This window comes from Anthonomus grandis, chromosome 2, assembly GCF_022605725.1.
Source record: "Anthonomus grandis grandis chromosome 2, icAntGran1.3, whole genome shotgun sequence".
Taxonomy (NCBI): Eukaryota; Metazoa; Arthropoda; class Insecta; order Coleoptera; family Curculionidae; genus Anthonomus; species Anthonomus grandis.
The window spans coordinates 40,741,959-40,755,759 of NC_065547.1; the positions used below are offsets into that span (position 1 = coordinate 40,741,959).

At 31.9% G+C, this 13,801-nt stretch overlaps 1 protein-coding gene across 2 annotated transcripts in view; it reads left to right on the forward strand.

Annotated features, from left to right (window-relative positions):
- The window catches only part of LOC126748396 (lachesin), a 776,345-nt gene that overhangs the window by 598,929 nt on the left and 163,615 nt on the right, over positions 1-13,801 (forward strand). The gene's annotated exons all lie outside the window — the stretch shown is intronic.

The following is a 13,801-nucleotide window of genomic DNA, read 5'->3' on the forward strand; positions in this document are numbered from 1 at the left end:
AACTTAAAATTTTAATTATGAAAACATATTACAGAAACACATATGTGAAATCAAAAAAGAAATAAATCTGCTACTTTCTGAAATAAGTGATGTTGCGTAAACGCATGAACGGCCTATAGTGTTAAGTTATATTGCCGAAAACAGTCAGCGTGTAAATAAATAGTGCAACGCTCACAAATATAAATTGTTTGACTTCTATATACACGACATCTTCTTCGGGAGTCAGTCCTACTGATTACATGTCCAGACTGATCAACCTTCACTTCACTGAGTGGTTCTAATGGAAGTGGTCTAGCGACAAAGTTCTTTGTTTTTAATAAGTGTACGGCGATGAATGATTTAAAATTCAGTTGTGACATTTTATTGTGATTCACCGTGTTGTAGAGTTTCCAGGAATTAACAAGAGTACTGTCTATTGTATTTTTAAATAGTGGCCACCACCATTTCTTACCCATCACACCGATTCTATAATTTGCCACGCCATTACCATGCAAATCTACTCCTCCCATGTATTTATTATATCTTGAAATTACAGCTGGTTGTGGGATTGACACTTCTTTTTTCGATTTTCTATTATATCTTTTAGCAGAACTAAGAGGTTCTACATGATAATGGGTACTAATTGCTAGACTTGTCTAGACACACTTGTGACAGGCAATTTCAGTTAATCGGCCGGTGATGCGAGAACGCAACAGCATAATTTATGACCTAATTAGGAAAACCCTGGTTCAACTAGGCCCCGGTTTTCAATTTTATGGTGTAGTGTTAAAAAAATACAAAACATTAAATATATAAGAAAAAGTCCGGCTTTTTAAAAAATTCCTACAAGAAAGCAAATGAAAAAAATGGGTCAAATTTAATTCTGTCACTTTTGTTCAACCTTGCGTCAATGGTACCAGCCCATATTTCAGGCGAAAAAAGCACTATTTTTTTGTAAATAAATCATTAGTGCGTTTACGCATCACTGGCCATAAATGGGTTAATAGATCTAGGTAGATTAAATGTACTTATTTTTTTTGCTCTCAAAAAAATCCTAGTAATTAGCTAGATAAGCTGACGTAGATTTTTCTACAAAGGTTAAGTTAAAAAAACCACTTGCTTTCGATCGAAATAGAAAAGTAAATTAATTATTATTAAATTAGCTATGAAAGCTAAAAGCAAATGGAGTTCAAAGCAACATGTTAGAGTAGTGTTATTAACTGCAAATAAAGCTCAATGACTATCATCACAGTAATTTTCTTCATAAAAGGAATTACTGAATTTAATTGACTACAGTTGCTATTACTAGGCAAGAAGATTATTATTCCAGATATTCATATCTCAATTAAATAATAGGACTATTATATAATTTTCGGTTTGATGTGAATATATTGGTAAATCAAAAATACTGAAGCTCTATTTGCCTGATGTAGTTCGCATGATTAATTTAAGTTCGAATTTATCAACTATAATTTACATTACGGCAAATATAGAGCTACTACTCTATTGAGAGATAAATCAATATTTGCGCAATAATGTAATGCTTAAAACATTCTCGTTTTAAAAATTTGAACAGGAAAATACCAAAATTTTTGAATTTTTTAAATTTTCAAAAAATTAAAAAATCTTTGAAAATAAAATGGGTGTGGTCAATTTTTCATTACATGCTAAATTATAAATAAATTTTACAAGTATTCCTCCAAATATTGGTAACAAAATAATGTACCTTAATTAATAATGAAAATAGAATAAACACATTAAAATAGTTTGAATTAGATAATCATTTATTTCTTTCAATAAGTACGTAACAGGTAAAAAAATATAAATAGTACACAATACTAATATTATCACAAATGTTCTAAAATGTAAATGTTAAGAATTAGTTCTAAGAACAATTAGTTCTAAGTAGATTTTACTATAGACTAAAATTTTTACCCGTTTATAAAGCAATGGCTAACAATCCAGACTTTACAAAGGAGTTTATTGAAATGTACCGTGCCCATATATGTTTATGGAAAGTGAAAGATGCAGTATATGCTAATAGAGCACTTAGAAATAAGGCATACGAGGAGTTATTGCAATTTTACAGAATAGTGGATCAACAAGCTACAGTCGATTCTGTAAAAAATAAAATAAACAATATGAGAAGTGCTTTTCGAAAAGAGCTGAAAAAAGTGAAGCAATCGAAAAGAAGCGGTTCTTCTCCAGATGATTTGTATAAGCCAGTGTTGTGGTATTATGACAGTCTTTTATTTACTGTTGAGCACAAAGAGTGTCGAACAACTATTTCTTCAGACAGTGATGTACAACAAGAAGAAATGCATAACGATGAAGAAATTAATGAAAGTGCGGTAAGTTGATACTGATTCACTTTCACTATATTTATGTTTTCTTTATAATCATCTAATACAAAGCCATGTTGTTTAATTATAATAAATAGTTATAAACAGTAATACACAATTACCAATTCGGTACCAATAACTACAAAAAATTATCTTGCCAAGATAGTTTACCGGTAGTAATAAAATAGTTCTTATATTTTTCACAATTTTGTTATGCATTTTCCGGCACATTTTTATTGTGTGACGTGACCCAGTTGCAGTCCATCTAAAGTGTGACCCTGTCTCCAGTCGCCTTGTACTATTTCACCAGTATCTAACATTTCCTGGTCGCAAGTACTTAAAGGCGTGTACGATGATTTGGAATGCCTGCGTAGGAAATTGTGTAGTACACAAGCTGATAAATACGCAGCACGATAAAATCAATTTTTTTTGGATCCATGTTTATTGCGGTATGAAAGACTCTGAAACGGTTTGCAAGAATCCCAAAAGCGTTCTCCACAGTGCGTCTTGCTTCCGTTGTATTTTGCGTTGTTTTCCGTTGTATTTTGGTTATCTGGCAAGTTTAATGATTTATTTAATAGTTTGTAATAAAAATCGATGCACTCGAAGACACCACCATCCGATACTCTACCATTGCAACCAACGTTTACATAAACAAATTCATAGTTAGCATTTACAAGGGCATCAACATCATCACCATCAAGAACACCCACTCCGACTCCTCGTCGAAAGACAGCAAAACAAAAAAATCACTAAATGTTAAGAATCTAGTTAAAAATTAATTTAATGGCTAAAAATAAACGATTTAAATCTCGATCAATTTAACCCTAAACAACTTAATGACCTTCATCATAATAATTATTAACTGTAAATTATCAAGAGCCCTTAAATGATTTAAGTTATGTTGTATGTATTTTACAAACTATTAGCTATCCTATTCATTTGTATTTTAAAGCTATTTAGTGAATGGTCGCTAATTTTATAGTTATATGAAAGATAATGGTTTAGATAATGATTTATTAGTAATATTTTTCGGTTATCTGGTGAAGTGATAATGGCTCGAGTTGTTATACTCATTTTGAATCTGAAACTCAAATTCGATTTTAATCAAACCATCTTTTTACTCAGAACCTTAAATCGCTTATAGTAACTAAGTTTATTACTATAAGCTTTTTAAAGTGTAGTAATAATCTTTTATTAAAGTGTAGTTTGAAAAGGAGAAACAGAGTGAAGTTTTATTTTGTGTTTTAGTTGTGAGGTTAAATAGGTCCTGACAATTTAAGACACTTTCTTAATTAAGTAATTGAAAATGTCTGCAGTTAGTAAAAAATCTATTTTTTGGGATTAATAAAAAAAACGGACAACAAAACCACAGCATATAACATCTGCAATAAGGTTTTAACGTATTTTGTAAGCACTACTAATTTAATGCAACATTTAAATAGAATCCACCCTATTTAGATGCAAATTGAAAATAGGCCCACAAATGAACCGAAAAATGTAGTTACAGAAAATTAGAAAAATTACCTTCTTGATATCCAACGGTCTGATGTCCAACGGCTGATCAAAGCCAACAGTAAGTATTGAAAATACAAACAAGGAAAGAAAATACAAACCTAAAATTTAAAAAAGGCAAAATAAAATGGAGCTACTAACGAGCTGTCGGAATCAAAATTTGCTCAAATTAACCAAAAGTTATTAAAAATTGTATAGTCCATTTCTTAATCCGTAGGAGCACACGAAAAGGTCGATAGCCATAAAACGGTCGTAAACCATTGGCGTACCGTAGGTAGGTAAATATGGAGGTATAAGTATTATAGGTACCTAAATTGTGCAATCTTAAATGTAAACAGGTAGTTATATTTCATGGTATATAATGTAGATATCTCCTAAAAACTTAACTTATTTTTCAGTATTGTTGCGCATTTGTTGTAAGAATGTAAAGTTTAGCCCTGTAGTGTGTAAAGGTGTTTTAGATTTTAAAGCAAGGACTATAGTACTAAACGTACATGATGCACTTGTGCATCAAATGCCTCTAAGTACTATTAGAAATCTAGTTTCTACATATGCCAATATGACAGGCATAAGTAAAGCAATAATTTACAGACTTCTTAGTGACAGAAAAAGTGAAAACCGTGAGAACTTGCCTAAGAAGAGTGTAAAGAAAACTGCCGGCAGGAAGCCGATAGCAGTTGATAAGACTGCAAAACATATCATCAGGAGGACAGTACATTCATTTTATTTTAAGAATGGAATCCCAACTATCGACAAAATGTTGACACTTATAAAAGAAGACGAAAATGTACCAGAAATGGGAAGAAAAAAATTATGGAAAATTTTACACGAATTACATTTTTCTTGGCAAAAGCAAAATAGAAAATCTATTCTAATAGATAAAGAAGAAATAGTCTGTTGGAGAAGAAAGTATTTAAGGCAAATTAAGGAGTATCGAAAAGAAGGAAGAAACATTTATTATTTGGATGAAACCTGGCTTAACGAAGGACACACCGTGAGCAAGTGCTGGCAGGATAAAAATGTTGGAAGCTCCCGTCAGGCTTTTTTAGAAGGTTTATCGACTGGCTTAAATTCTCCTTCTGGTAAGGGCCACAGATTAATTATTGCACATATTGGGAGCTATAAAGGGTTTTTAAATGGCGGTCTGTTTGAATTCGAATCGAAGTCAACTAAGGATTACCACGAAGAAATGAACGCTGATGTTTTTGAAGATTATGTTTCCGAAATGATCAAGTCAATTCCCGAAAATTCAATTATTGTTATGGACAATACCAGCTACCATTCAAGATTAATAAAAAAATTACCATCATCCTGCTGGCATAAAGGGGAAATAAAAAACTGGCTTACCGAAAAAGAAATACCTTTTGGAGATGACGCGGTAAAAGCAGAGCTTCTGACAATAGTTACAGAAAATAAATCAAAATATAAAAGACACGTTGTTGACGAAATGGCAAAACAACATAATATAAAGTCCAGTGCAACGATATATTAGAATGGTCACCCGTTAAAACACCAGCATTCCACCTGCCAAACAATATCATTCACCTTCTATTTACATTGTTTGACAAGTAAAATGCTGGTGTTTTGACGGGTGACCATTCTAATATATCGTTGCACTGGACTATAACTGTACTTCGTTTGCCACCTTACCATTGTGAATTAAATTCTATAATAGAGTTAATTTGGGCTCAAGTAAAAGGATCTGTGGCTAGAAATAATAAAACCTTTAAATTGAAAGATGTGAGAGAACTTCTGAAAGCAGCACTGGATAACGTTATCCAAGAAAACTGGAGCAATGCTGTGAATCATGCTATAAAAGAAGAAGAAAAGATGTGGATCATCGATAATCTTCTAGAAGAAACTGTCGAACCCTTAGTTATAACAGTGAGAATGTCTGATTCGGATGAAAGCGATGAGAGTAATGAAATGTGTGATTTATAAATTGATTTTTTTTGTATATTTCGTAAATATTTTTATTGTAATATATGTAAATATGGTTAATAAATTAAAATATCCTTATATTTATGTACCTTTCTTATAAATGACAAGATATGTTTGGAGAGTTGCATTTTTTATTGGTTGGTATTAAAAAAATTAAATTTTACAACAATTTCAAATTGCGGTATTAATCAAATTTTTATATTTCATTTTATTTGCCATAGTTTTATAATGAGGCTTTTCCGCTTTTAAGAAATGTTTCTTGTTAATTTAATAAATATAGGTTATACCTACCAACCATACTTTTTCTAAAAATCTTTATCTAATAGATAATAGATAATCCAACATTATTTATAAATTTTTCATAACAGATAATTATTTAACTTAAAAATTAAAATCAATATCCATAGTCGGGACGACACTGGCAACCCGTTTGTCATAAAAATGAACTCGAAACCATTGTTCCGAATTTTACGACCTATTGTATTTGAGACCATACAGGACTTGTCCACTTAAAATTGGTAAAAACAGCCTGGTTTATCATTTTGTTACATGTAGAAAAATGGAAGACTCACCCTATATTTATGCTACTTCTGCATAAATGAGGCACTGTGCTCTCACCAAAAAGGAAATAGAGTATAGTTTCTGATTTTCAGCCAATATCTATAGTAGAAAATATTGGACTTATAGAATATTCCAAAAAGTTAAATTTATTGTATAAGCCGCCCAACAATAAAAAAATTGCCAACGAAATTTTATAAAAAGTATATACTGACTCAGATTCAAATTTTAAAATGTAAGATAAAATTAAATAGATGTTAATTACACTGGATATGTGGTCTTATGATAATATACTACTGATAATACAGACGCCTCGTTTTACCCTAACACAACGGATTATCTCGAGGTATAAGTGGACCGGTTAAACAATGAATTCCTTATCGGCGTATTATTCACTATTTATATTAAATACCGGCTTGGACGACTGTTACCAGCGGTTTAAAAACATTTTTGGTTTTTATTATAATTTTGGCTATTATTTTAAAGGGTACTAATTTTTTTTAAAGGAAATGCTTTTATATACTTAAATAATTTGTTTTAATATTATTATTTATTAGTGTAACCTAATATTTATTATGATTTAATAAGGTTAATTTTTGAATTATGGATTCGCAAGAAGCAAACATATTACTAAATATCGGTTTCTATCTTCGGGTGAACGCCGTTTAGTTTTAAAAGTACAAAATTATTTTAAACAAGAAAAAAATAACAGTGAGCCATTGAGATGTGTTTTGGCAGTAAAGAAGCGGACATGCCAGATCTCAAGAAGCACTTTACATAAGATTTTCAATATAGACGAAGAAGAACTGGACAAACCAAATAAAAGAATCCGTCGGCATCCAAAAAGTCTGGACCTACCCCAAGCAATTAAGAGCGAAATTAGAACCATTATTTATAACATGTATAAAAGTAAACAACACGTGACGTTGGCTGCCGCACTACAAATAATAAAGGATAAAGAATTTTGCGACATTAGTTTAACTAGTTTGGCAAAAGTCCTAAAGAATTTGGGATTTCATAACAGAAAGACGAATAATCGGACAGTACTCTGTGAACTTTCACGTGTAGTGACAAAAAGATGGAATTTTTTGAGAAAATATTTAAAAAATAAAAACTCGGAAGATCCCAAATAATTTGTGTTTCTAGATAAAACTTGGATTTTTGTTAAGAGGATCAAAATCATCATGGCAAGCTAGTAGCACGCAACGCTATCCCAGCAGCAGTTCTAATTGTGGAAAAAGGTACATTGTGCTACATGCAGGAAATGACGAGGGCTTTATCTCCGACGCTAGTTTAATTTTCTCTTCGACGAAAAAAAGACGACTAGCGCGAAAATATGGATGGCGATATTTTTGAACATTGGTTTGAAAAAAAACTCCTCAAACTGTTGGAAAATCCTTCTGTTATAGTATTGGATAGCGCCTCATACTATTTCATAACAGTTGGAAGAAAGAGGAAATAAAAACATAGCTAGAGAAAAAAATTTTGCTCATGACGATATATTTTTAAAGGCTGATTTGCTGCAGAGATGTAAAAATGTACAGGTATAATAAAAAGTACGTGACCGATGAGATGGCTCTTAAATATGCGCATGAAGTCCTGCAATAACCGCCTTACCACTGCGAATATGGATTATGTTGAGTTGATTTGGGGCATAGTAAAAAATTATTATGATAGCACGCTTCCAAAACAACCGATGAAGTCAGTGTCAAGTGTATTTATGGAAAGAATCCTTACATCAAATAAAGAAAGAAACATGGAGAAAATCTATAAATCACACAGAAAAAATTATAGCTGAAAACCATCAAACCGAGCAAGTGATAGACGAGGTACGACCCTTAATTATACGCCCAGACGACTATTCAAGTAGTAATAAATCTAATTATTCCGACACTGACATATCTTCAAAATCAGACTAAACTTAATTTAATGTATTTAGTTTCAGACTAAACTTCTGAAAAACTAAAACTCTGTTTATATTTTTTAACGTTTTTATTTTTAACATAATAAGTCTTTTTAGCCTATTTAGGTATTTTTTTTTAATATTTTAGGAGAAAATAAAATATTATTACTTACATCCTTAGAAATAAATACTAATACCATACAAATTAAAAAAAAATGAATTAAAAAATTATTTGAGAGCCGCTTGTTTCTTAACCGGGGAACTTCTATTACTTATGTGTTAGGATAAAGCGTGCCGACTATAACAAAGGATATATAACAATAACTTGTCATTTTATAAAGGGTGACAAATTATTTTCTCGGATTTTAGCTATTAAAGATGCAGCATTACTTACATCATTAGGTTTGCTTACAGCTGAGCACTTAAGGAAGGTAATAATGGCTATTCTAAACAATTTGGACTATTTATGACAATAAGGCCGACATAAAGTATGCTGTAAACCATTTACTTAAAATACATCACCATCCATGTATTGTACACACAATAAATCTCAGTCTGAATGAGACTTTACAAGGAAATCAAATATTAGTTAAATACATTATTAATATTATTAATTAATTATATTATAAAGTTTATTTATCATAAATACTTCCATAGGAGAAACTAAATAGCGTACACAGGCAAGGCACGTCATGAACAACTGTCCAATTACTTGGCAGTCATAATCGGATCATTTTTCATCCAAATGATCCCATCACTAGTTGATATTATTCTGTTGGGATTTTTTGTTAGCTTGGTTGATGTTTATGATTTTTGTCGCCTTATTTTCCTGTAAAAACTTATTTTTTGCTTTTCACACTGCAGCATTTTTCCCAATAGTTGTACCTCATTTGTTGTTTGGTCATCTTTAATGGTTTTCATTTCCGGATATTCTCTAGTGTTGGAGGGTAAGCCATCACAGCATATTAACCGAATGGTATCCATAAATTGTACTTTCCTGGAGTAGTCGCAATTTCGGCACAAGACTTATGAAATGCTTTTCCACACTTGTGTGAACACAATTGTACTTGACTTACTAGATTTATGGCACTTAAAGTAGATATTTGTGGACGAGTCACTTGACGATGTATTCTTGTCACCCGCCATCTTTTTTTGGTAGGTGGAAGTATGTGGTTTATAAAAAAAGGTTTTGGATGGTAGTCTGTGGTTATATATATAGTTAGAAAAGTTTATAAAGAACCGGTGACATCAACAGGCGGCAAAATCCGCGCATCTCGTTATTCTATCGATCGGGTCAGATGACTATGTCGAGGTCTGAAGACAGTGACGGCGGCACACTTGTTGAAATTATTAATATTTATTTGTACTAGAGTTTAAATAGCCCTAGATTTTTAGTAGGTATAGCTAGCGATATTATAAGTGCGTTTGATTTAGTTGAAATACCAACTAAGAATGCATATATTTGAATTTAATTGCTCCGAGATTCGTTTAAAAAAATGTAGATAAATTAAAATTATATTTTTTAGCATTGTGATGTGCCCATAAAAAATCTAATAAAAAATAGTTTTACTTACAGGAGGATGCAGTTCGCTAATTATTTTTAAAACAGGACTTATAGACCTAACTAAACCAAATAGGTAGCTGAAAATTATTCTTTATTCGCATTTTTTTTTAAGGATTAGGTATTTTAAACGACTTGTGTAAAGAAACAAATTGGTATAAGCTTAAAGTTTTATTTCATTATTTTATATATTATATATTTTTATTCACTATCAGATAGTGTATTACAACCTAAATCAGATTCATCCGATGAAGACCATTTGATCTCTTTATCAGATGAGCCTGTATTTACTGTAAATTTTAAAGAATCCATTGCTTCATCAAAAAGGTGACGACTTTTGAAATATTGTTTTTCTATGTTGTCTATATGGTTGCAAATATTTATCCACTCATCATTCGAAATTTCCGCAAATTTCTGCCTTGTCAAAGTTTCGACATCCGCCAATTTAAATGTGGAATTTCTGTTTGCTACCCAATTCGTAACAGTTGTCCAACTTTTTTCTGTCGAATTAAGCTCTGGGTGGTATATGGAGGCAAACGTAACACAATATGTCCATGCTTTTCCATTAGGTCGTCCAACTTGGTTTTTACAGGATACTTTTTTTTATTTTCAGACACTATTTCATATAACTCTGTCTTGGTGAGTTTTGCATCAAATGTAAAATTACGTTCCTTGAGCCAGTCAACTATTTCCTGCTTTTAACTTTCAGATGTAACATTCTTGACTACCGGCACATTGTGATAAGCTGCATTGTCTAATACTAGCACGGAATTAGGTAGTAAATTTGGAATTAACTGAAATAATCTCTCTCCCTTGGCTGTAAATTATTTGTCCCTGTTTGCCTACTTTCTTAGGTGACATCTAAAAAAAAATTAGAAAGTAAAAAAATTAATATACACATGCACACTCTAGGCTGTACATATATACCTACAAGTTAAATACCTATTATTTTGTCACTTAAAATCAAAGTATATTTTAAATAATATAATTTTTAACAGTAATTAATTTTCATTTATTTTTTTAAATTATTAGACAATTGAATAATTTAAACCAATTTTACTTACCTTTTACAATAAAAATCGGATAGTCTAACTAAAAAAAACTATAGTCTATTTCACTATTATACTTTAAAAAAAAACACAACAGATTTTAAATGCCTTATAACACGATTAACTCACTTCCCGTACGAGACGACACTGAGTAGGCGTTCAGGCTACGTCATAGGCTTTAAATCCCCGGCAGGTACAAAGAAACGAAGTACGGCGGCTGCTTTGTTCTTGCGGTTTCTTTAATAAGAAGCGAGAGAAAATATATTGCGGTCGTCTTTTCTCTCTGCCACCGGATTTTCTATCGATTTTGTGTTGAAAAATGGGTTTGTGCGCATATTGAGCAGCCGGTTCTTTATAAACTTTTCTACCTATACTGGACAATTAAATTTTAATATTAGGAATTAAATATCAATTTTGGCCTTACAACGACTTAAGACTAAATGAATGTTTGTTGTAAATTTTGCAGAAACAATTTTAAATTGATGCTTATTTTGTTTATATCGGGACTATTCTGCTAAAGCTTTCTTTGCATGTTATGTAGGCACTCTTCTTCTAATGGACATAATTATTGCTTTGTTACGTTTACTTTCATTACTCCTTTCAGTAATATTTTTTATTTCTTTAAGTTTCTTAGTAACCTACTGATTTCGTGTAAATGATATTTAGGCGTTTTCTTGCTTTGTGTTGTCAGAATCTATACAGATCAATTATAATCAATTAGTTTAATTACATATGAATACACAATACTTGTATTGTGTTGCATTACACAATTCAAGTTGTAACCACTTGATTTCCACATTTTCAGGTCTTAGTACGCAGTCACCAAACTTCTCATAAATAAAAAATATTTAATGACTATTACTGATAATGGAATTAAAAATTGGCTAATAGAAACAAGGTTATTAGAATGTGTCTGAATCGATGTTAAGCGATTACGTAAGTTAATTTAAAAATAAATTGAAAAAATTCTTTTCTCTGTAGTAGAAATGTGGTCGAAAAAGCGGGTAGCCAATATTTTACCCTCGCCGCATGAAAAACAATTTGCAGGGTATTATATCGCGCAACATGCGGCAATTTCTATTAACCTTTTTGTATCTCGCTTGCCGCGGGAAAAATACTTTATCTCCCAGAGTGCGGTGTGGGAAAATAAACCATCATGTGTGCTTTATATAAATCGATCTCGTTACGAGTGCATTTTACCGTTCATTTAGTTTATTTTGAATTTTAATTTAGGTGATGTGCACTTTGAAAGTTTGAAATAAGCTACTTCGAGTGAAACTTTTGTAACCTTTTTTTATTTTATTCAGTCCGTTATTTTTGTGTAAAAAAACATAGCGAATACATATTTTAGATTTCATTTAAAATTAACTATAAAGAAAATTAATTTTTCATATAAATGACAACAATATAATTTTCTTCCATCTTTCTGTTGCAAAATTGCTACCGCATCTGGCGTGTAAATAATATGAAATATGGTATCATTCCTACAAAACAATACATGGCCCTAATGAAGATGATTTGGATCGTCGTGCATAATTTTATAAATGAGTTGTGTCAACATGTTTACACTTTACTTTACATTGTGAAGTCAATAGACACAACTGTCGATACTGGAGCGACACTAATTCTGAGTTATTTTGAGAAACGCATACGCAGCGACCTCAAAAACTCTATGGGCTCGTCGTCTGCGAAATCATTTTAATGGACCTTTTTGTATTAATACAAATCTTATAACTGAAAACTTCTTGGAACTTCTGCAGGACGCCATGAATCCTATATTAACTGAGTTACTTGAACAAGATGATAACTTTCTACAAAATGAACTACTGTTTCAACAAGACATGGCAGCACGACATTATGCTACTGCCGTTCATCATTTTTTAAGCGACGTATTTCCTGCACGATGGATTGGCCCGTAGAATGGCCCGCTAGATCTCCCGCTTTTACCTCTTAAGGCGGCCTTACACTGAGGCAACTAATGGCAATTAGGCCGCATGCGGCGCAATCGCATGCTGCAAGCTGCCAGAAGTCGCACAGTCGTATGCTGCTTGCGGCGTTTCCCTCCACTAGTTGCTTTGAGTCGCAGGTGATCCAACGCTCGTGGTTTCAGTTGCTAGTTGCCTACGGCACGATGTATTGGGACCAGGAAACGACAAAGTGTTTGATCGAAGATTACCGCGAAAGTAGAGTTTTATGGGATTTGCGCGATTTAAATTATAAAGATAACCGAAAAAAGTTTAAGATATGGGAAGAATTGTCAAAAAAATAAGAATGTTCTATAAAGGATCTAAAGTACAAAATAAAAAATCTGCATACGACTTTTCATCGAAAAAGAAAAAAGAAGTCCGGGTCAGGCAGAACCGAACCATGGGTGTACGTTGAATCATTGACTTTCCTTTTGGAGGTAGATGTACCAAAACAAAGTGTGTCAAAAACAAAGATAAGGACACAAAGTCACGGTCTCATCCAATCTATATAATTTCTTAAAAAAGGCTTAAAAGCTACACGTGTTTCGCTCCTGTCGGAGCATCATCAGGCCTAAAAAATACATTAAGATATTTTTCTAAAAGAACGCTTATAAAACTCATTACCTAGATTTACACAGATCACATTACAACTAACAACAAAAGAAAAGCTAGGTTAAGTTAACAATTCCCACCATAGATAAAAATTTTTTTAAAGTGTGTCAACTGAGGAAAATTTTGATGAGGTAGGTTTTAATTTTTAATGATTTATTATATTCTGTTTTTCTTTTTAATTCCATTTCACTATCAAGTTTTTTGTAATATTGGTGTTACCAACAAGCCATTTAAACAAGCCTACTCCTTATCATTTTATTATCGTTATTAGTTAAATGCATGCCTAAATGTAATTGTCCTGCCAAGGAACTTTGCCTTCTGGGGTTTTAAAATACGCTTTAAATTTATCTCTGATAGACTTTGGCCCTTCTGCA